Source organism: Trichosurus vulpecula, chromosome 7 (genome assembly GCF_011100635.1).
Source record: "Trichosurus vulpecula isolate mTriVul1 chromosome 7, mTriVul1.pri, whole genome shotgun sequence".
Lineage (NCBI taxonomy): Eukaryota > Metazoa > Chordata > Mammalia > Diprotodontia > Phalangeridae > Trichosurus > Trichosurus vulpecula.
Window position 1 is genome coordinate 7,565,805 of NC_050579.1, and position 22,418 is coordinate 7,588,222.

Below are 22,418 nucleotides of genomic sequence, written 5' to 3' on the forward strand. Positions count from 1 at the left end.
AAGGGAGAAGGGCTCCCAGCAGACACACCGGTCCGGCCAAGCAACCTGCATCTCCCCAGGCATCTGCCAAGGCAGAAGTGGGTACCCTTCAGCACAGCGTAGCATTGCGCCTCCTCCGCTTCCTTCCTTCTTCCTAGGGGCTGGCCTACAAACCACAGAGTCAGAGCTGGAAAGAGACCTAAGGCATCCCGTCCAACCCAGACGGGGGCACCATCTGTGCCAGAGAGAGATGAGTCAAGGGTGGGAGGGCCAACAGCTGGGGTGGGCTGGAATAAGCCAGGAGGAGGAGGGGGAGCAAGAAACAACACGGAAAAGGCAATCAGGGAATCCCAGGTCCAATCCTGGCTCTCTGACACATCTCGGGGCCCTCCCCGGCTTCAGACTGGCCTCCACACCCTCTGAGACTTTCTGGGCCCATGAAACAGAATCGATCAATAAGCATTTATTGGCCACTTGCTGTATGCCAAGCACTAGTGGAGACTGCCGGGGATACAAAGAATGGCAGAAATCTGAAAACAGGCTCTGCCTTCAAGGAGCATCCATTTGAATGGGGGAAACAACACAGAAACTGACACAGCTGGACACGGTGTAAGGGGAGCCGAGGAACAGCCCTGAGGCAGGCATGTCGGGGATCACAGGTGAAACCTCCGATCCTCAGACAAATGGCGGATGTGAGACCCTGGGCAGGTCTCTTACCCCGGCACCTACCTCCCATCACTGTGGTGAGGGTCGAACGAAGCGCACCGCCCCCAAATGGCCACCAGGCAAAGGAATCTGGAGCTTTTCCAGGACAGCCCCATCACCAGAAAGGAAATGGGTGTGGAGAAGAGGATCAGGACCGGGCGCAAGGGCTACCACTGATCCAAGCTGGCTGTTTGCTGGAGGGGGCAAGCTGCTTAACGTTTCACTGAACTCTGAGGCTGTGAGTGACAGAGCAGGGGCTCAGTGACACTGGCCTAAAAGCCTGCTCATGGTCAGTTCCCTACGTCAATGGCTCTGATCAGTGCACTCCTCCCCGTCCCTGGCTCCCCTCCCCTCCATCTCACACTGAACTTCTACTTCTGGCTGCAGCCGTGATAACAATAGCAGCTGACATTCATAGAGCACCTACTATGTGCCAGGCCCAGCACTAAGCGCTTTACACTTGTCTCATTTGATCCTCACAACACCGCTGGGATAAGGAAACTGAGGCAGGGAGTGGCATCCAAGGCTGGATTTGAACTTGGATCTTCATGACTCCACTGTGATGCCCTTAGAGCCCCGGAAAAGGCATAGATAAGATAAAGGAATCGGATAGGAAGCAGCATCAGGATGGCACCTGTCTTCCACCCACCTCCTTCTCCCTTTGCCCAGAACACCTGGGATGTGACTGTTTGGGGTGGGAAGGGGAGGAACAGGCCTGTGGGGCGGCTAGGGGACTGAGGGGCTGGGGGGGCTGAGGGGTGAGGGGCTGTGGGGCAGGTGCCACCAATCCAGGATGAAGTGGCAGAGGTGGGAGGGAAGATTTCAGCTGCAGGTGAGGGGCCGGTGTGGAGACAACAGGCGGCCGCTGGGCTGGCTCCGGACAAATGTGCAGGCCTCAGTAGGAGGTCACTGAAGGCTCTGCCTGGGATCGCCAATCCAGAGCAGGTGAGGCTTCACCGGCTTTTATTTCAAACCTCTCCTTTTCCATACCCAGCTTTCTGAGACCCCACTGTCTGCCTCCCCTTTATCAAAAACAGGGGCAGGAAGAGGGGATGAAGCCCTAGAACTGGTCCTTAAATTACAGTAGAATATTCAAGTTTTTCAAAAAAGCAGCAGCAGCAGCAGGAGCAGCACCCAAGGTAAGTGACCCAGGAAAAGCCCACCCTGCCCCACCTGGACAAAGAAAACCAACAAGCAGCTTGCTCCACTCCGTCACAGGAGGCCTGTCTCCGCCAAGAGGGGAGGGCAGCCAGCTGGGAGCTCCACACAAGGGCTTGCTTCTTGCTTTGCTAGCCCAGTGACCAATTGCAGGGGCTGTGGACAAGCCAGAGGGAGTGGGCCTCAAGAGCTGGGGGGCCAAGTGTGTCCTTCTGTAGCTGTTGTTCAGACTGGAGGAGGAGGGGACAGAAGCTGGCATCTGGGGGAGGCGTGTCTGATAGGACAGAGAGGGGGCAAAATTGGGAGCAGCGGGACTGGCCATGAGGCTTGCCCTCCTGGACCAACGACCAGACTTCACCTCCTTCTCTTCCTTCCTTCCCTTCCTTCCTCCCTCCCTTCTCTCCTTCCTTCTTCCCTCCCTCCCTCCTTCCTTCCCTCCTTCCTTCATTTCTTTCCTTCCCTCCTTCCTTTGTTCCTTTCCTTCCCTCTTCCTTTGCTCCTTTCCTTCCCTCCTTCCTTTCCTTCCCTCTTCCCTCCCTCCCTCCTTCGCTCCTTTCCTTCCCTCCTTCATTTCTTTCCTTCCCTCCTTCCTTCATTCCTTTCCTTCCTCCGTTCCTTTCCTTCCCTCCCTCCTTCGTTCCTTTCCTTCCCTCCTTCCTTCCTTCTTCCTTCCCCTCCTTCTTTCCTTCTTCCCTCCCCTCCTTCTTTCTTTTCTCCCTCTGTCCCTTCCTTCCACATGCCCGCAGGGGGCCAGAACACACACAAACAGCTTCTTCAGAGTGTGAAGTCTCTAGAATCCACTCTTTGCAGCCCAGCCCTCACAGCCCTTGACAGTCTGGGTCCAGCCCACCTGCCCAGTCCTCTCCCTCAGTCCTTAGCCAATCCTGCAGGCTGCTGTTCCCCATACACTACCAGGCACTTTCCCACTGCTGGGCCTTATCAAGGGCTGTTCCTTATGCTGGACTTATGTTCATTCTCACCATCCCCTTCCCAGGCTCCCTGGCTTCCTCCAAAGCTCGGCATGGGAATCACCTTTGGTTCCCGGCCCCTCCCCACCTCCCCGTAGGCTATGTCCTTACTTTGTACATACTTTCCTTGGGTAACAGAATGTAAGCCCATCGAGGGCAGGACCCTTCCTTCACTTCCAGCCTTCAAGTGTGCTTGTGGTACAGACATGGGATCAAAAACCTCCCTGAGTCCAGTTCATTTCTCCATGGTGGTAAAGTGGGGGGGGGGGGTCTCTTCTGCCAGAATGCTCCTCTGTGCACACACACACACACACACACACACACACCTGGGCATACCCTCGCACGCACACACACACACACAACTGCACACACACCCAGAGGTATGTGCAGACACACACACACATACACCTGCCCATGCACACACACACCTGTGCACTCACACACACTCAGAGATATGCAAACACACACACACACACCTGCACATGAGCACACACTCAAAGGTACGTGCACACACACACACACATACCTGCACACACCTGTATAAACACCCAGAGGTACACACACACACACACATACATACCTGCACACACACCCAGAAGTACGTGCAGACACACATACACACCTGCACGCACACACACACACAAATGCACACACACATACCTGCACACACACACCCAGAGGTACATGCAGACACACAAACACACCTGCTCACATGCACACACACCTCACATGCACACACACCCAGAGGTATGCGCAGACACACACACACACCTGCACATGCTCACACACCCAGAGATACACATACACAAACACACCTGCACGCGCACGCGCGCGCACACACACACCTGTACACACCCCCAGAGGTATACGCAGACACACACATACCTGCACACACACATACCTGTACACACACACACACCTGCACAAACCCCCAGATTTATGCGCAGATACACACACCCACCTGCACATGCACACACGCTCAGAGATATGCACACACACACACCTGCATGTATGCACACACACCCAGAGGTATGTGCAGACAAACACACACACACACACACACACTCAGAGATACGCAGACACACACACACCCCTGTGCATGCACACACACACGCGCCTGCACACACAGCCAGAGATACGTGCAGATACACACACAGAGCACAGAACAACACTAAATATGTCGCTCGGCACTTTCCAAACCAGAAGTTTCTGGACTCTTCATGGAGGGAACACTATTTCTCAGCATCAGTGGCTGTATTCATGAGCCACTGAGATTTGCATGGAAACATCACCTTTGTTCTCCTGGCTCACCTGTTCCTCTAGCCCATCACTCCACCTGGGACATCCCAATCCTTTAAGACACAGCACCAAAACCAAGCTCTGGCAGGCAAAGGAAGAGCTGAACTCCCAGGCCCCCATTTCCACGCTAATGTGTACACCCACACGGGAAGAAAAGACTGAGTCAGGCCGGTCAATCGCCTGCTCAGAGACCCATCCCATCAGGGAGCCCAAGGCTCCATCACCCCTCGAGGCTGGAGGAACACAAGGGTCCATTCAATGAAGCCTGGAAAATGCCCAAGTTTCTGGGCAGCACTGATGGGAAAGCTTCCCAGTTCTACCTCTGAGAGCCCAGGATCTGGAGCCTGGAGGAACCTCAAGAGTGCCACATCCAGCCCCCCCCCCAATTTGGAAGACATGCCCTCCTGGCTGGCCCCAGTGCAGCATTCCCATAGTGCCCATGGCCTGGCCCTGCATGGGATACGGATACAGCCACCTGTCTGGGCCGTGATGGCTCTGCTGGGAGGAGCCCAGCAAGTGATGAGGGGAATCAGTCCCGTATCCTTCTAGGGGCCGGAGGGCTGGTCCTGGACCCAGACAGGTGAGCTGAGGCAGATCTAAGGGCCCGTCACCCCACACAACTCTTGAGACTCTGAGAAGCTCCAGATGACGTGCCCACCTGCCTCCACAGAGGACATTTCTGGACAAATTACAACCGAGTTCCCCAAGTAAACGAAAACACAGGTCAGCACCGTCCCTGCCCCCATTCCCACCGCCACAAAAGGCTCCATGACTTTTAGATCTCAAATCCTCCTCTGAAAACAGACTATTACATTCCTGGGAAACCAAAGTAATGCCAGCCCTGGGCAGGAAAGCCCAGTGACTAAAGCAGCTTATTCTACTCCCTCCAGTGAGCCTGAATGAAGCTGGGACAACAGGGCCGAGGAGGGAGAGAGCAGCCAGGCCAGCGACCGGCCCCAGCTGCAGAACAGAGCCAGAAAGGCCCAGACCAGAAAGCAGGATTCCCATTCCAAGGGGGTGGGGGGAACACTCTGCCAGTCCCCTTGCTGTGAATGACGAGTGTCAGGGGCTGTGCCAGAGAACCCCCTCCATCCACACTCAGAACCAACTACAGCGGGCATGGGCTCTGGCTTCTCTAGGCAGCCAACTGGAGCTCTCCCACCCCCCAACCCCCTCCAGATTCTTCCCCTCACTTTGTCTCCCGCTGTAAACAAAAGGGGCCAGTCCTCTAGGCCCAGCCTGAGCCGCTCTCCCAAGGCGCTCCCAGATCCGCCCTTACCTCCGTCCCATGCTCAAGCACTGCCAGCTGCCAGCCTTCTGCCCTCCCTCCAACAGCAGCTGCTAGAGTGATCATGGGAGGAAGGGCGGGAGGGAAGGAAGGAGGGGAGCCGAGCCTCAGTGAATCAGGAGCGACTGTTCCTGATAATCCTCTGCTGGAGAGAGAGATCAATCCCCATGAAAACAAATCACACTGTTGGCGGTTGGTGGGGTGGTGGCAGCGGCGGCGGCAGCATGCACCTTGAACCGGCTCATGCTAAAAATAGAAAGCGAGCTGCAGACTGCCATTGGCCCCCCTGCCCACCTCCTCCCTCCCTCCCTGCCTGCCTCCTGCCTGGCTGGCCTGTCAGCTGGAAGCTGGGCGTTCAGGAAGCAGGAGACCCAAGGGAAACCACTTTTTTCCCCGCACTAGCCTTCCTGCTGAGGCACAGGCACCCAAGAGCCGATTCTTCCTGGCCCCGGCACCGAGGGAGAGGGTTTACTATATCAAGAATGTTACTGAAGACACTGAGTACAGGCCACTTGGGCAACAAGGAAGGTCTTAAGAAGTCATGTAGGTCAGACTTCCCAAGAGTCCACACCCCCTAACCTGCTAGGCTTTCCACCCCAAGAGAGGAGAATGCCACAGCCTTCTCCAGCCATTCGCCCTCCCTTCGGACAATGTCTGCGGGTCAAGAAATGGGTTCCCCGTGATTACTGTCACCCACTAGCACGATCGTCATCACCACTCAGATAGCTTCTGAGTTTCCATAGCTCTTTTCTGAAAACAGCCTGGTGTAGCATGCACTGGCGAGTCCACTGTGAAGCGGCAAAGCAGGCCAAGCCTAGGCCTTTGGGGCTTTTTCCATCTTAGCCCTCTCCTTCAGTGTGCACAGTGGAAGAAAAAGACCCTGGCACCCCCTCTGCAGGGTCAGGGCCCACAAGGGCTAAAGAATAAACAGGATAGCTTATGGGCTTTTCAATATGGTGACTGGTTTTACTGGGGTCTTTTTAAAATCTTTTTAAAAAATTCTTTGTTCTAAAGGATGGTTTTCTGGAAAGGGGAAAATCTAGGAGATTAAAAATAAGAGAACAATGAAAATCTATTCATAAAAATCCTGGATAGATACGGCCTTCCTGTTGTTCCCATGGGGCAGTTTGTCTAGAAAACCTTGGGCCACCCACCGGTCACCCCAAAAAAGGACTTCTCCAAGCCCCACAGGTAAACCAAATGACTGGCAACCAAGGGTTTGCTTCATGTTGAGGGGAGTTCATTTTAGATACAAGTGGGCACCAAGTCGAGGTGTCTTTTGTTCCTCTCTGGGTCCAGAGCCTGGTCCAGTGGGGGCCCTCACAGGGTCCCCCTCTATTCATTAGAACCCGCCTGACGGGTCTGGAGAATCCCTGGGCTCCCTCAAGCTGGTAGAGGGTGACGGACAGTGGTGACCATCTTTCTGTGAGACACACAGCTGGTCCTATCTGTGTCTGCCGTGACTAAGAATCCCTGGCCAGAAATGCAACCCTGAGCCATAACATCAGCCCCATGGGGAAAAGAAGTAGTTTTCTAATTCCCCTTCAAATTCTCTGGTTTTGTGGACACAACACGGCCAGGGAGTGGGGGAAGGGGCCCTGTCCACAAAGATGATGATGAGGCAAGTGACGTGGAAGTTTTCCAACAGATACAATCCCCTGGGAACCTCACATGACTGTTAACTCTCCCATCTGGCAGAAGAGGAGACTGAGGTTCAAAGTGACCGCGTGGGGTGAAGGCTGCAGCCTCCAGGTGACCTCTCTCTGAGTCACCTAAGTTTCACAAGCCTGTGGTTTCCTTCTGTACCGAAAGAGCCCGTGTTCTAAGGCCATCAGAATCTTTCCTGTCTCAGGCCACAAAGACACCCCCAAACAAGGTGGGGCGAGTCCCACCAAAGGATAGAGGAGCTTCCTCCCATTGGACACCAGGCCCACAGAGCTTCAAACACAACTCACAAAGAAAGCAAACACAAAGTCATTTGAGAGAGCATAGACAACTGGATATCACAAAGATTCCTGGTTCTGCCTGACCCAGAGAAGAGACACCAAGAGCAGCCACTAGAAGGAAAGATCCTGACCACAAGAAAGACCCCAAAGGGCAGAGCCACCGCAGACAGTTAGTGAGGGTCCAGGCCGAGGGAGAGGCCTGGGGGCACTGAGGGCCCTGGAGCTCCCCCGCTATCTGGAAAATAAAGGGCAGTGGGGAAGCACACTTCATAGATACATGGCTTCTCTAGCCGGAAGGAGGTGGGAACAGTCCAAACCCCATGTTACTTGTAGTGATTCGTCCAGCCCTTTGTCAGTTGGGAAGAGCAGACCCTCCCCGTCCAGCACTACTGGTCCCAGCAGCTCCCTCCAAGCTCAGCCTTGCCCAGCTCCTCAATCCCATCTCCCACCAACCTTGCCTGCCTCCTCTTTTCCAAACCACTGCACAGTCCTAGGTCAGTCAAGAGTGAGCATTGCCTTACCTGGATCCTCACTTCCCAGGAGTATATCTCCACCTATCCATCCATCCGTCCATCTATCTATCCATCCATCCATCCATCCGTCCGTCCGTCCGTCCGTCCTTCCGTCTGTCCATCCATGCATCCATTTATCCATCTATTTAATCTAGCTTTCTCTGTTTCGTTCTTTATAAGTGATTTTATTAGTATAGAGAATGTCCGCCACTGATGTCAATTAGCAGCTGATTCCTAATTTTTCATTTTACATTTGGGTACAAATATAGGCTGTTTCCCCCCAAAAATCTGGCTTGCACAAAACCTAGCCTATGAAAGAATGAATAACCTTAATAATGAATATAACGAATAAGAAATGATATGATTTCATGGACTGACTGTGAACTAGCGACAGCATTCTTAAGATTCTGCAAAGAAAAAACCGAGAGATGACCCCTCTCTCAGCCTCCCTCATGTTCAAAGCCAGAAGGAACTGAATCATTTCCAAAAGCTGCTTAGCCCCCAGTCCCAGCAACAGCACATGGAGGAGGAGATCCTGGCCCTGCCCAAACTCCCCCTCTCTTCACGTGAAGTCTGGCTTCTCTTAGTGACGTCCTGCTGAGCTCAGACTGAATAACCTCCTAACCCTGAAGCCACTGGTCAGGAGCCCTGGACATGGCCTTGGATGCCACCTTAGATTGCAGGAGCCCAGACCGGGAGCTAGAGGCACACCGGGAAAGATCACAGGGCAGGGCCTTCACTCTCAGGAGAGGAAAGTGTAGCTCAGGGACATTTAAGTGACTTGCCCAAGGTCACACAAGCAGTCTATAGCACAAAGAGTTTTTGAACCCAGCTCCTCAGACTCTGGAGCCATAGCCCATTCCTCTATTCCACAGAAAATAATTAAGTATAAAAAAAATACTAAACCGTGGTAATGAAGAAGGCCCCAACAATAAGAAGTAAGGACAGAAAACAAATAAACCAAAACAAAAACACCTCACTGCCTGGACTAAAAGAAGTGTGGGGGCCAGGGCAGCTAGATGGCCCTGTGGACAGGGTCAGAAGATCCTGAATTCAAATCCAGCCTCAGACACTCTACAAAGTCACTTAACCCCAATTGCCTTCCCCACTCCCCAAAAAAAGAAACATCAGGAACTTCCCTAAGCCTCAGGTCTCTTCTCTGAGAAATTAGGAAGTTGGCTCCACAGAAAGATTTCCTTGATAAAAGGATTTATTCTGTCAAAAGGTAGAAGGCCACATGTGGTCTCCAAGCAGCAGGTTCCCCACCCCTGCTTAAATGCCTTGAAGGCCCTCCCAGTTCTAGGTGAGGCTCTGGCTCATTGCAATTCCCAACAAAGTCTCCTGTGACAATCTGTTGGGGCTCCCCCCAACCTGAGTCCCGCTCCCTCACTCACTTCCCCTCCCCCCCAACTGTCAAAAAGGCCTTGTTTTCAGAACGTTGAGCAGACTGGAGGCCACATAAGACTTTTCCTTTGCCCCCAATTATCCTTGGAAGCATCTGGCGGAGGCATAACCCATGACACCAGTGGAAGGGCACCTCCCTGGGCACTGAGACCAACCCTTCTCCATAAAGGAATCCTAGAACATTCCATGTGGTCGTCCAGCCTCTGATGGGGAACCCCCTCTGCCTCAGCCAATCCTCCCTGTGTCTCTGTGGCCCACAACATCCCCAGGTCTGACCTCTGAAGCCAGCTAGCTGTTAAGCTCAGTCTCTGGGACTCATATAGACACCAAGCCCCAAGGCTTCAGCTTGCTCATGGGCCTAAGAAGGCCATTCAATTCAAAGGCCCATGGGGGACTCAGTTCCCTCAGAGAAGGAGGGAGGTGGACCAGACAGTCCCTAGGGCTCCTGCAGCCCCACATCTCTGGTGCCAAGTCAATGGGCCTAGTCCTTGAGGGAGGCCCAGATGAGAGGCCACTCAAAAAGCATCCCCTGATGCCCAACAAAGAGCCTGCCGCCTGCCACTACCAGCATGCTCATCCTTACAGCTGGTTTTCTGTTTATTTTCCCCAAAGTGCTGGCTGCGAACACACGGAGCTCAGACACGCTCATCTAAAGGTTATCCCAGTGACATTTACTGAAGACTCAAAATACCTCCAAGAGCCTCCGAGACACAGGTCAAATGCTAGGATTTTTAAAGGCACTAAAAATCCTCTTTGAGAAGACTTGACTTGGCTCCACCAACTGCGGCAGGAGGCTTCCTCCCCACCACCCAAGGAAGCGTGACTTCCCAAAGAATGTAAAAGAGCTTGGCATCCCCAGACGGCACTGCCCACTGACTCCCGGAAGCAGCAGCTTCCTGGGCTTTCCTAGAGGCAAGCCCTGAGTGCCGTTGCCCAATGGGGTCAGAGCACGTTGTGGCAGGAACGTGGTTCACCTGTCCCCATCGCCTGGTTTTCAACAGGAGGAGAGAGACACCTGGAGAGATTAAGCAATGCCCGCCACAGATAGCTACCGGTAAGGGGAGGGGGCGCATCACCCAGGCCCTGTCCCTTTTTGGCTGCCAGGGCTACCGCTGGACAATCTGTCTGCCCAGCATCGGGCACCGCAGAGGAGAGTCATGAACTGTGGGTAAGAAGAACTCAGACAGGGGGCAGGGCAGGGGATGGAGGAGGGACAGGGCTGCAGATACCAAGGGAGTCCATCCCTGCCCTGAGAGGACTTAGTTCTATTTACGGAGAAAATAAAAGACAAAAAGACATACAAAATAGGTGCCAAATATTGGACAGGGGCAGGGCAACGGAGCCCTGGAGTCTTTGAAGAACAGCCTGGGCAAAGGTGGGGAGGCCAGAGATGGACAGCCCAGGAGTCAGTGGGTAGGCCCATGGGGGGCACCAATTCCTTTTACGCCCTTTCGGAAATTGTGCTTCCTTGGGTGGCAGGAGGGGGAACAAGGAGAAAGGGAAGCGGAAATCCAAACGGACCAGGAGATGGCAAACAACCTGGAAATGTCCCTCGGTGGGCCAGCGGCCAGAACAGCAGCCTCTCAGAGGTGTCAAAGGTCAGGATGCAGAACAGACAGAGCCATGTGCAGGGAGGAGCCATAGCCAGAGCCCTGGTGGGGAAGAGCATCTGCCACAAGGAAGTTCCTGCCCTGTGGAGGAAGCTGAGTCAAGGGAAGCTAGGGGACTTGGCCAGGGTCATGCAGATAGAAGGCACCCCAGGAAGGTCTTTCTGATGCTGAGAGCACCATCATGTACACTCCTGCTCAACACAATTGACCACACCAAAGGAAAGATGTGTCTACAAAAGCTGAGAACAGAGGGGCCCCCAGAGGGTGTCACCCCAGAGCCTGCAGGGCCCCCAGCTCCCCTCCAAGGAAGAGCTGGCGGCAGGGCAGCTACACACCTGAGAGGGGCCCCTGGGAGCCAGATTGATTGATTCTGAAATGGTCCCAAAGGGTGACGGCCAGGGCTGGTGGTGATGTTGCTATGGGCAGGCCCTCTGCCGGCCGGAAGGGGACCCCAGCAGCTGTCGAGAAGCTCAGAGAGTGCTCTTATGGGGGCTGACGGGGGAGGTGGCACAAATGTGCTCCCCACCAGCAGAGAGGCCCGAAGCCCAACTAACTCAAACCTCTGAAGACTGCTAACCATCTACATTGTAGCTCCTGGACCCTGCACCTGAAGCTGGAAGAGACTTCAGGGCCACCTTGTTTGACCCCCTCCATTTATAAGAGAGGAGACTGAGGCCCAGGAATCAGAAGCAACCTGTGCATCATCACAAGAGGAGCCAGGCCCTTCCCTTGGCCTCCCTGCAGGGCCCGTGTCTCAGGGGCCTGGCTACATGCCTGCCATGGAACGCCTGCCTACCATCTGACCTTCAACCAAGGCCATCAAGGCACAGAGCCAAAGAACCCTGAAGCTGCCCACCATAGCAGCATGCTCCGGCCCTCCGCCCTCCTCCTGCCTGGCGCTCACTCCCACTACCCCAGGAAAGGGGCTGGTATGACTGCACTGAGCCCCTGCCGCACCTGGATCAGGGGGTGGGCCGCCTTGGTGAACTGTACGGGGGGAGCTGCCTGACCTGTGGCTGCCACCGGCACATCTGAGTCATTGACCTGGGGGTGACAATTCCTGCCTACTGGGAGCGGCGAGACCTCCTGGGGGGCCTCTCTACAAGGGCACAGTCACACCTAGACTGCTGTTCAAGGCACCAGCTGGCCCACATGGGCCTTGAGGCTGGCTCCCCACCAAAGAAACACCAAAACAGCCAGCGGGACAGGGATGGGTCAGAGACGTCTGAGCTCTCGCCATCTGGGGGCCGGGGGTGGGCCGGGCTGTGACTGCCTGAAAGAACCACCCTGTGCCTGCTCAGCCAGTGGAGGGACTTGGCCCGAGGCCAGATCACCAAGGACTGGGCCAGGCTGTCTCTTCATGGAGAAGGTGCAGCAACTGGAAACTTAAGAGTCAAGTTCAGGCATCTGCTGTGTGACCCTCCACAAAGTCCTTTACCCTCTCTGTGCCTCTGTTTCATCTGCAACAAGGGGACAATACCTGTGGTCCTGACACTAGGCCTGGTGAGGGGCTCAGGGCTCTGGCTGACCATCTACTATGAGTGACCAGAAGGACAGAGGCAGATAGCGGCCTCCTGCCACTGCCATCCACCCACACTGATGCAGAGGTCCAGGAGGGAGCAGCCTCCTGTGGCCACACGTGGCCTGCTCTGGCCATCACCCCATGCCTTCTTTCTTGTCCAGCTGATCTGGGGGCTGAGGAGAAGCCATCACCACCAAGGAGCCCTCTTTCTGAATGACAGCTAATGGGTGTGCATGCACACGTGTGTGTATGTGATGTGTGTGCATGTATGTGATGTGCACATGCGTGTGTGTGTATCCTGCCATGCAATCTGTAAAGCTAACTGTGCAGGGCTTTTTAAGATCACTAAGTACGCCAAGAGTTCAAAAGTATCTTCATCCTTCCTCACTCACAGTGCCCAGCAAAAAGAAGTAAACGAATGAATAAAATAAGATATAAAACACTCCCCAACACACACATACACACACACACACACAGCTCAAACAGGAGCTCAATCAAACACGATCCCGTCCCTGGCAGGAAGGAACTCCAGATATGAAGCAGGCAGAGCTCATCAGAGGGGGGTCCTGGCCAACTGCTCTGGTGAGCTGGGGGGTCACACACACACACACACACACACACACATATGCACTTGCACATGCACACACAGCATCAGTTTCTCCATGAAAGACATCACCTCTAGGAGCTGGCCATGATCATGGCCAACCAGGCTGCACTTATACCCTGTCCAAGCTGAACTGGGGCCAGGCCTGGGGCCACGCCAGGCTCTGCCAGATCACAGACCACAAAAACTCCCTCTCCAGCAAGGCTCTGAACTGCAACCAAAGTCTGACAATGGCAACCTCCTTCCTGCTTGAGCAGATCAGCAGCTGGGAACCAAAACCAAAACCAGAGAGTGGACCCAGGCCAGCACAAAAGGCCGGGCCACTCCCTAAAGCTGCTTTCAGCCCAGGCACCTTCTTTCCCACCTGGTGGTGGAGGTTGGAGGACCTTTCTGGGCGGGAGGTGGGGGGAATCCATAGCTCCCCATGAGCGTCTTGACCACATAAACATCGGTCCTTCCTCTGATCATCCCGAGCCTGGCATCTCCCAAGGTGTGGCTCGCTCATGGCCCCACTGTGTAGAGACCAATGGAGTCCTGGGCTGTTTGACAGTCAGCCCTCACCCTGGTCACACCGGCCTGCCCGCCTCCATTTCTGGGCTCCCCATGGGCCACCCCAGCAGCCGCCATATCCCCGAGCTGGCCAGCAGGAAGCCTCTCTGAAGATCGCTGCTCCGACGTGAGTCCTCATAAACGTCAGCGGCTGCTGTTACTCTTACTGACATTACAAAGATGGGCCTTTAACATAAGGAAATGAGGGGGCCTCCCAAAGCCGGGGCGGGGGAGGGCTAAGACACCCAAAAGGCCACGGTCAAGAAAGCTCTCCCAAGGCAGGCCAAGGACGGGCCCACAAATGCTTTGTTCAAGAAGACGGGTCCTCATCAGCTCTGCTGCAGGACTGAAAGCTGACCTTCCAGGACCAAACAAACCACCAACCATGCACGTGCTGCCTCGAAGAAAGGGGCATCCTGGGGAAGGCTGCAGGCTGCACACAACCATTTCTCTACCGAGCAGATCTGAAGAAGCCTCAGGGCTTTTGGGCAGCCTGACCCCAGGGGAGGCAGGAATCTGGACCACCAGCTCCAGGACAGGACAGCAAGTCTGAGTGGTCTCCCTCCATGGGGAGCTTAGCGCTCCTAAGGAAAACATAAAACATGCAAGTCTGGGGGAATGCAGTGGGGAGAGACTGGACATGACTGAGAAAAGGGGAGCAAATGTGTGACAAGGAGTTCCATGGACTGAAAGGGAAGGAACTGACGCCAAGAAGGTATCTTCTGCATCTCAGCTGGACAAGCTGAGACCAGGGTGGGGGGCAGGGTGGAAGTGGCTGGGGAAGCCTGGGAAAGCAGAGGGGACCAAGAAAAAGAAATCCAGGAGGCATCACTATGGACTGAACGGGCCTCAGACCCAGAAACTGAGGCCCAGGAAAGTGAAGAGCTTTGTACAAGGCCACCAAGGCGAGGTTGAGACCAGGCCCTTCAAGGCCAGGGTGGTGGCTCCTCCTGCTGTGCCCCACTAGAAAGGGAAAGGGCCCAGGATTCCAGCCTGGCTAACAAGAAGGATGCCAGGCTGAGACATGAAAGTTGGGATGAAGGCTGGGCTGAGGTAGGAGGACCAGGAGATGCTCCAGAGGACAGCATCAATCTCCAGAACCCAGAGCCCCTGACTTGAGCAGTGACTGCCCCAGGCATCCCAAGAGCTTTTCCCTTCCCCCCTCCCTTGTCCATCTCCTCATCTGGCCCCTCCCAGGTCTGCCTCCCCACAATCCTGAGCCAGGCTCTCCCAGCGGGGGCTGTGGGGAGGGCCCCAAAGGCCTGGCAGGTAAGAAGTCCAGGGGTTGCGCTGCCTGGGCTTTGCAGAGAAAGCCTAGCAGGGCTTCCAAGGAGCTGGGGACAGCTACAGACAATAGGCTGGCTCGGGATTCACCTTCTCCTCCTGGCAAAAGAAGGCATCTCTCGCTGAGGGCAGGTACATGAAGTGGCCATCCTTGGGATGCCAGATACCACCCTGGAGCCAAACAATTGCAGAAAAGTGCTGGAGTCCCCAAGTTCCTGCATTCCTGCCCACAGCTCCGGACAAGTTCCAGCCTCTGGGCTCTCACTCTGGCAACCTTCTGCCCACTCTGCCCCATCCCCCCTCCCCCTCTCCCTAGGGACTTGGCAGAAGGAAGAAAGGAAACAAAGGCCTGGCAGGGGCCCAGAACCACCCAGGGATGACCCCCATTCACCTGGGGCTGCCTCACCCCCAACACAACAGTTAAAAGAAAGCGGCGTCTCTGGGTAGAAAAACCCCAGCTTCCCCGGCACCCTGCAAACCAGGGCCCCGCTCACGAAGGAAGGCCTCCCCACCCCAACCAGAGGTTCTGAGGCCCAGAAAAGGTCTGCTCCCTCTCTGCCAACAGCTGGGGCTCCCACCATCCCCTCGGACTGGCTTTGGAGTCCTGGGCTAGCCTTGTTCCCAGCAGACTTCAGGCTCCCTGAGGGTCCAGGCTGGGGCTCTGGGAGCTCTGAGTGAAGAGTTCAAGCTGGCCCTGTCAGAGGCTGGAACACACAGGAAGACTTGTCGGGGCAAAGCCGGGCCCCCAACATGCCTAGTAAACATGTCACCTTTACCGAGAGGCACACGTGAGCTCACAACGGGGCGGAGAGCATCCCTATGGCCCAAGCCCTGCAAACACAAGTCCTGGAGTTAAAGCTGACTGAGGCCTCCTTAGCCACTGAACACCACCCTCTTACAGACCAGCAGAGCGAAGAAAGAAGCCACCCAGGGACTGGACCCAGGACCTTGGGTGCCAAATCTTGAGCTCCCGTGCACCCCTCCCCAGGCCTTCTCGCCGTTACAGACATAAGGGCTGTGGACTCTCAGGCCACAAGCCCACACAGTTTCCTATGTCACTGCATAAAGAAGTCCTGGAGGGGGAGATGACAAAGATCAGGTACTTACAGGAGGCGCAGTCACCACTCCAAGCATCCCAAGCAGTCTAGAAGAAGCACATCCGTGTTTTCACCCAAAATCAGCTCTGAGATTAGTTCTGGATACAAGGAAATGAATCACATGTGGAGACCGTCCAACGGCCCAGGCCACAAATTCCCTCATTATCACCTAGCAGGCAAATCATGTTTGCCAATGGAGCTCTCTGCACTGACCTTTATGGTTAGGGTCAAAAGAGAAAATGAAAAAAAGGCCCCTGCCTTCCAGAACGCCACATTCCATGGTGGGGGGGAGGGGAGGGGTTTCAACACATGCACAAGCAAATGTAATGAGAGATGAGGAGAGATGGAGAGAGACAGAGAGAGAGAGGGGAGACTGAGAGATGGGGTAAGACTGAGAGAGACTGACAGATGGGGAGAGACAGAGAGAGAGACAGACAGACACAGAGACACAGGGAGACAGAGACAGAGAGGAGAGACTGAGAGATGGGGAAAGACTGAGAGAGACTGAGAGATGGGGAGAGACAGAGAGAGAGACAGACAGAGACAGAGACACAGAGAGACAGAGACAGACAGAGAGAGGAGAGATTGAGAGGGGGGGAGAGGGGGACAGGGAAGGAGGGAGAGAGAGAGAGACAGAGAGAGACAGAGAGACAGAGAAGAGAAAGACAGAGAGATGGGGAAAGACTGAGAGAGACTGAGAGATGGGGAGAGACAGAGAGAGACAGACAGACACAGAGACACAGAAAGACAGAGACAGAGAGGAGAGACTGAGAGATGGGGAGAGACTGGGGGGAGAGGGAGAGAGAGAGAGAGAGACAGACAGACAGACAGAGAGAGACAGAGAGGAGAGAGACAGAGAGACTGAGAGATGGGGAGAGAATGGGGGGAGAGGGGGAGAGAGAGAGAGAGAGAGACAGAGAGAGACAGAGAGAGACAGAGAGGAGAGAGACAGAGAGACTGAGAGATGGGGAGAGACTGGGGGGGAGAGGGAGAGAGAGACAGAGAGACAGAGAGAGAGACAGACACAGAGACACATAGAGACAGAGACAGAGAGAGGAGAGACTGAGAGATGGGGAGAGACTGAGAGGGGGGAGAGGGAGAGGGGGAAGAGAGAGAGACAGAGACAGACAGATAGACAGAGACAGAGAGGAGAGAGACAGAGAGACTGAGAGAGACTAAGACACAGAGACTGAGAGACTGAGAAAGACAAAAGATGAGGAGAGACAAAGAGAGACACTGAGTGACTGACAGTGATGACCATGGGAGAAAGGAAGCCAGCGACTCCTCAGAGTTAAGGAGGGAAGAGGGCACCAGGTATGGCAGGAGAAGGGGAAGACTGTGCCTGAGGAACAGGTAAAGGTTAATCCTGGGCCAGTACAAGTGTGTGAAGAGGGATCCTTTCTCACTGGTCTTCCCCAAGACCTCAGCCACGTGGCTGGTTCCATTAGGGCAAACACATACATCAATACCACCTATCAAGGGCAGATCACGCCAACCTGTGATAGGCAACTCTAAAAATAGCCCCCGTGCCAGTCTGTTCTTCCCCTACGGCGCCTCAGGCATCAGAGTTGGGCCACTGGTAAAGGAAAAAAAGGGGGGTTTTGCTGTTTTGCGTTTCTCTGCAGGGTGGCAGAGCTTCTCTGGTGCCCTGGCTAGTTTCTCAATTTCTCCTGAATGCATGCCCATAAGCTCTTCCTTCTACAACAGCCCAGGAGAAAACTCTGCTGCTTTAGGATTTATCAGCAGCCAATTTTTCAGGCGAGAATCTAAGTTTGCATGAGCCCAGAAGTTTTAGGCCAGCCTCCAGTTAGGTACGGAGCAGACTGACTAAGCCACACAACCACAGTGTCCTTCAGAGACCAGCCAATGAAGGCCACAGAAAGGTCTACCATGGGATAAGGAGGGTCAGTTCGGCAACACCCAAGCAGCAGGATGCCCTGGTGTGTCCAATCCACGGGAACTCCACATTGGCATCTTCCCACCACCAGCATCCAAGATACCCGAGTAAGTTTCTGGATGAGGTCAGAAGAGTGAGGATGGGTGATAACTGAACCATGCTTTGATAGTGTGATCACTTGAGGGAGGTGGGGTCCCTGAGGCCCATGTCTGGACCTGCTGCAGGTCCCCTGGGCTAGGACTCTTGGATCCACCAAGCCCTCACTCCTGGTGCTGGACCGCTCACACCACCAGCATGGCTCAGGACTGATGAGGCCAGGGTGAGGGCATGAAGGAAAGGCTCCTGTCTCTGGAGCAGACCCTGGCATTCAAGACCCCACCTGTGTACCCCAGGGACCAGCCAGACCTCCCAAAGCCTGATCTGCTCCAAATACATTTGCTCCTTCCCACTCCCTAAAAGAAGGCCAGTTTTTAAAAAAAATGGGTCTAAGGGGCAAAGTTTAGTCTCACTGGGAGACGAGTGGGGACCCCCAGCCTTGAACAAGAGGTACCTCAGCACAGGTCAAGAGACAGAAAGTTCCTGGAGGTCTCTCCAACAACAACAACAAAAAACCTTTCCCCCATTGCCAAGCACCCACCCTATCGTGAGACCACTACCCAGAGCTGGAAGGGACCTCAGTCAACCCCCTCACTGGAAAAAGGGCCCAGAAGCAGGATCTGAACCCCGTTCTTCTGATTCCAGAAGTAGCCCCTTCTCCCCTGCAGCATGCCCACCCCAGGGCTGCTAAGAGTGGAGCACTGTGCAGCCCACCACATGCTACAGAAGCACATCAAGGATGTCATTCCAGATGTCAATGTGTTCAGATGATGTGGTGTTACAGGTGGGAAATGGGGAGATCCAGACCAAAACTCAATGATCCTGGGTCAGGTGGGAGGGGCAAGTCCTGCTCCCCAACCCCCCACCCCAGGCCCTGGGCCTTGGCAGCCATGTCCAGAGCACTGGCCTTGGGAGCTGGGCTCAAAGTCTAATGGGAAGAGGTTGATCAATCTTCCCTCAAAACAAACACATGAGCCCCCCTTGACCCATCCCTGACCCAGCCTTCAGAGCCTCCATGGGGCCCAAACACAGGGCTGCCGAGCCCAGAGCAGAAAGCTCATTTCAGGGTAAATGCCCCCCTTGGGTCAACAGGAAACGGCCTGCTCCCCAGGCCAGCGCTCTGACGTCAATGTCCCAGGGGACCCAAGCAAAGGACAGTTTCCTCCAGGGTGACCCTCACCTAGTTTTAAATTGAGATAAATATTCATATTCAGTTAGCTCTTAAGGAAAACCGGTGGGGGACAAAACCCAGCCATGGACCACGCTGTAAACTGTGGACAGAAGCAAGGTCACCTGCCTGCTGACCCTTCCCTAGGACCCCTAGACAAAGACAGAATTCAAAGTTTCACTGACACCAGGATCCAAAGCCACGTGTGTCCGTCCTTCAGATCCCCAACACAACACATGAACATGCACATGCACATGCACACAAACACATACACACACATACACACACATGCACACACACAAGCACATACAGGCACACAATCATACACATGTGCACACACACAGAGACATACAAGCATACAAACACACACATGCATACACACATACACGCACACATGCACACACACATACAGACACACACAAGCACATACAGGCACACAATCATACACATGTGCACACAGACACACACAGACACACAAGCATACGTACACACATGCATACACACATACACGTACACACATACAGACACACAAGCACATACAGGCACACAATCATACACGTGTGCACACAGACACGCACACAGACACACAAGCATACTAACACACACATGCATACACACATACATGCACACATACACACACATACACACACAAGCACATACAGGCACACAATCATACACATGTGCACACAGACACACAAGCATACGTACACACATGCATACACACATACACACACATGCACATACACATACAGACACAAGCACATGCAGGCACACAACCATACACATGTGCACACAGACACACAAGCATACATACACACATGCATACACACACAAGCACATACAGGCACACAATCATACATGGTGCATGCAGGCACACAATGCACATATGTACACACATGCACACAGACACACAAGCATACGTACACACACATGCATACACACATACACACAAGTACACACTCCCCCCGCACCCCCAGGGCAAAGAAAGCAAGGCCAGGCCTGCTAAGTTCCTCCCCAGCTGCCCCCATCCCATTCTGCCTGAATTTAAAAGGCCACATGGCAGGGTGGGGGAACTTCGTTTTCTAACATGAATGATCCTTTAATCTGTTTCTATATTTCTTTCTGTCAAAGTGTCAGGAAGCTTGAAATCTAATTGCACTTCCAGGGACCAGGGCCTGAGTCACCGTCCCTCACCTTACACCAAAGGAGTGGACAAGCGACGCTTTGCAGCCAGCTGAGGGCTGGACTTTAAAGAAGCTCATTAACCGTTTACATGTTTTCAGATATTTGTCTCCCTCCATGAAACTGACCAGAAAATGCAGATGTCAGAGGACCAGGAGTCTGTGTGACCTTGGGTGGGTCATATTCCCACCCTGGGCCTCAGTTTCCCTCTCTGTAAAAGAAGGGGGTGGGCTCGGATAACCTCTAAGCCCCTTCTAGGGCCCTTGGGCAGCCCGAGGGCCCGAGTTCAGGCTCACCAGCTGATTGCCTCCCCTCAGTGACCTTGGCCGAGGGCCTGGCCTCAAGTTTCTTAATGGAGAAAACAGGAATCCAATTTGCTGCGAACTAATTCCCAGGAATGTGGGGAGGGCGGATTGAGCAATCTCCACCAGGAGACAGGTGCCACAGGAGCCATTATTTTTTATTTATTTTCACAGCTTCATTACTTCATTCTCCTGCTATGAAAGCAGCAGAAAATGATAGGATGTAGAAAGGCAGTTAAACTGCCTTTCATTATAGAAACAGCTGAAAGCAGCCGCTGCCCACCCTGCGCTCAGCTCCAGAGGCACAGCCCAGAAAGGCCCCCCACAGTACCAGAGACCAGCGACAGACCCCTGCAAATGCTGTTATTAAACTGGGGGGGGGGTCCTGGCCAGCTCTGATCACCGGCCTCAACAGGCCTGAAAACGTTGGGATTGCAAATCCAGGAACGAGGCGATGGGGAGAAAGACAACTTGGGATCCTGGAAACCGCTGAGCCGAAGCGTGACAACACAAATACAGAGATACGAAGGCTAGCAACACAAATACACAGATATGGAGGGTTAACAATGCAAATGCTCAGCCCACAGATGCGCTCTCTCATGCTCTCTCTCTCTCTCTCTCTCTCTCTCACACACACACACACACACACACACACACACACACACACGCACACACACGCACACACACACGCACACTTATACTCACAACACACTTATACTTACACACACACCCACTCACACTCATAGACCCTCACACATACTTATACTCACACACATACACTCCCACACTCATACTGTCACACATCCTTAGACACACATATTCATTCTTGCACACATACACACACTCACACATATACCCACTCGCAACCCTCATACACACATCCTATAATAGCAATTTATATACACACTCTCACACATCCTCACACCTACTCACACTCACACACATACCATCACGCATCCTCATACAAATATACACGGTCATACTCGCACATATACATACCCTCACACACACATACACACAACCACCCCCTCACATATACTCACATTCACACACACACACACACACACCCTCATACATATCCATACCACACACACACATAGACACTAGAACAAACAGGCACATTCCACCAAACCCCCACCCCCATCCTCAGGACCCTCAAACAAGAAGGCCAAAGTCCCATAAACCTAACTTGGAAGAGCCTCGAGTGCCAAGCAATAGGACTTGGGCAGCCTTTGGTTGGTCCCATAGGACAGGAATTCCAGTGTGGGGAGATGTGGTGCCCAAAGCCCGCCTGCCCTGACTCTCCCTTCCCACCTCTCCCTCTTGAACTGACACTGTATTAATCTCTATTTCTTTGTGTACAAACTGTACCCCCAACACTCACACTGCCCCTGCTTCAGAACCCAGGCCCACTGAGGGCAGATGGCTTTTCCTGCTCCCTACATGTGCCTAAAAGAGTCCATTGATCACCACACCTCTTTCCAGGGTCTCCAAAGGCAAAGACTTTCTTAAGTGGAAAAGGGGTGTGATTCCAAGAAAAGCGAAAGAAGCGGCTGCTGAAGTGTCCGAGCAAATGCCTCATCTGTCTCAATCATCCCTTACAATTTAACCTGCTCTTGACCAAATGTGGGGGAGCCCCCGCCAGATCACTGAAAGGCAGGAGAAAGAAAGCTGCCTCGGGAAGGGGTCAGAGGCCACAGCTTCCACTCAGTCTGGGGGGGGCAGTCCGAAAGAGCTGTCTCTGAGCACTGCCCGGCCATCTCTGCCCTTCTGGGCCCTTTCTCCCTACCTTGTCTCCCATCGAGCCCTCGGTGCTGGAAACACTAAACCCTGAGGGACAAACCTAAA

The 22,418-nt window shown here is 53.9% G+C and overlaps 1 protein-coding gene across 2 annotated transcripts in view; it reads right to left on the reverse strand.

Moving 5' to 3' along the window:
• Positions 1–22,418, reverse strand: part of LOC118856962 (histone deacetylase 4-like) — a gene marked incomplete at its 3' end in the record, with an annotated part of 168,904 nt that overhangs the window by 107,009 nt on the left and 39,477 nt on the right. The window contains 1 exon segment of one of the 2 annotated variants that reach the window (XM_036767543.1): positions 5,389–5,487. 2 annotated transcript variants of the gene reach the window in all.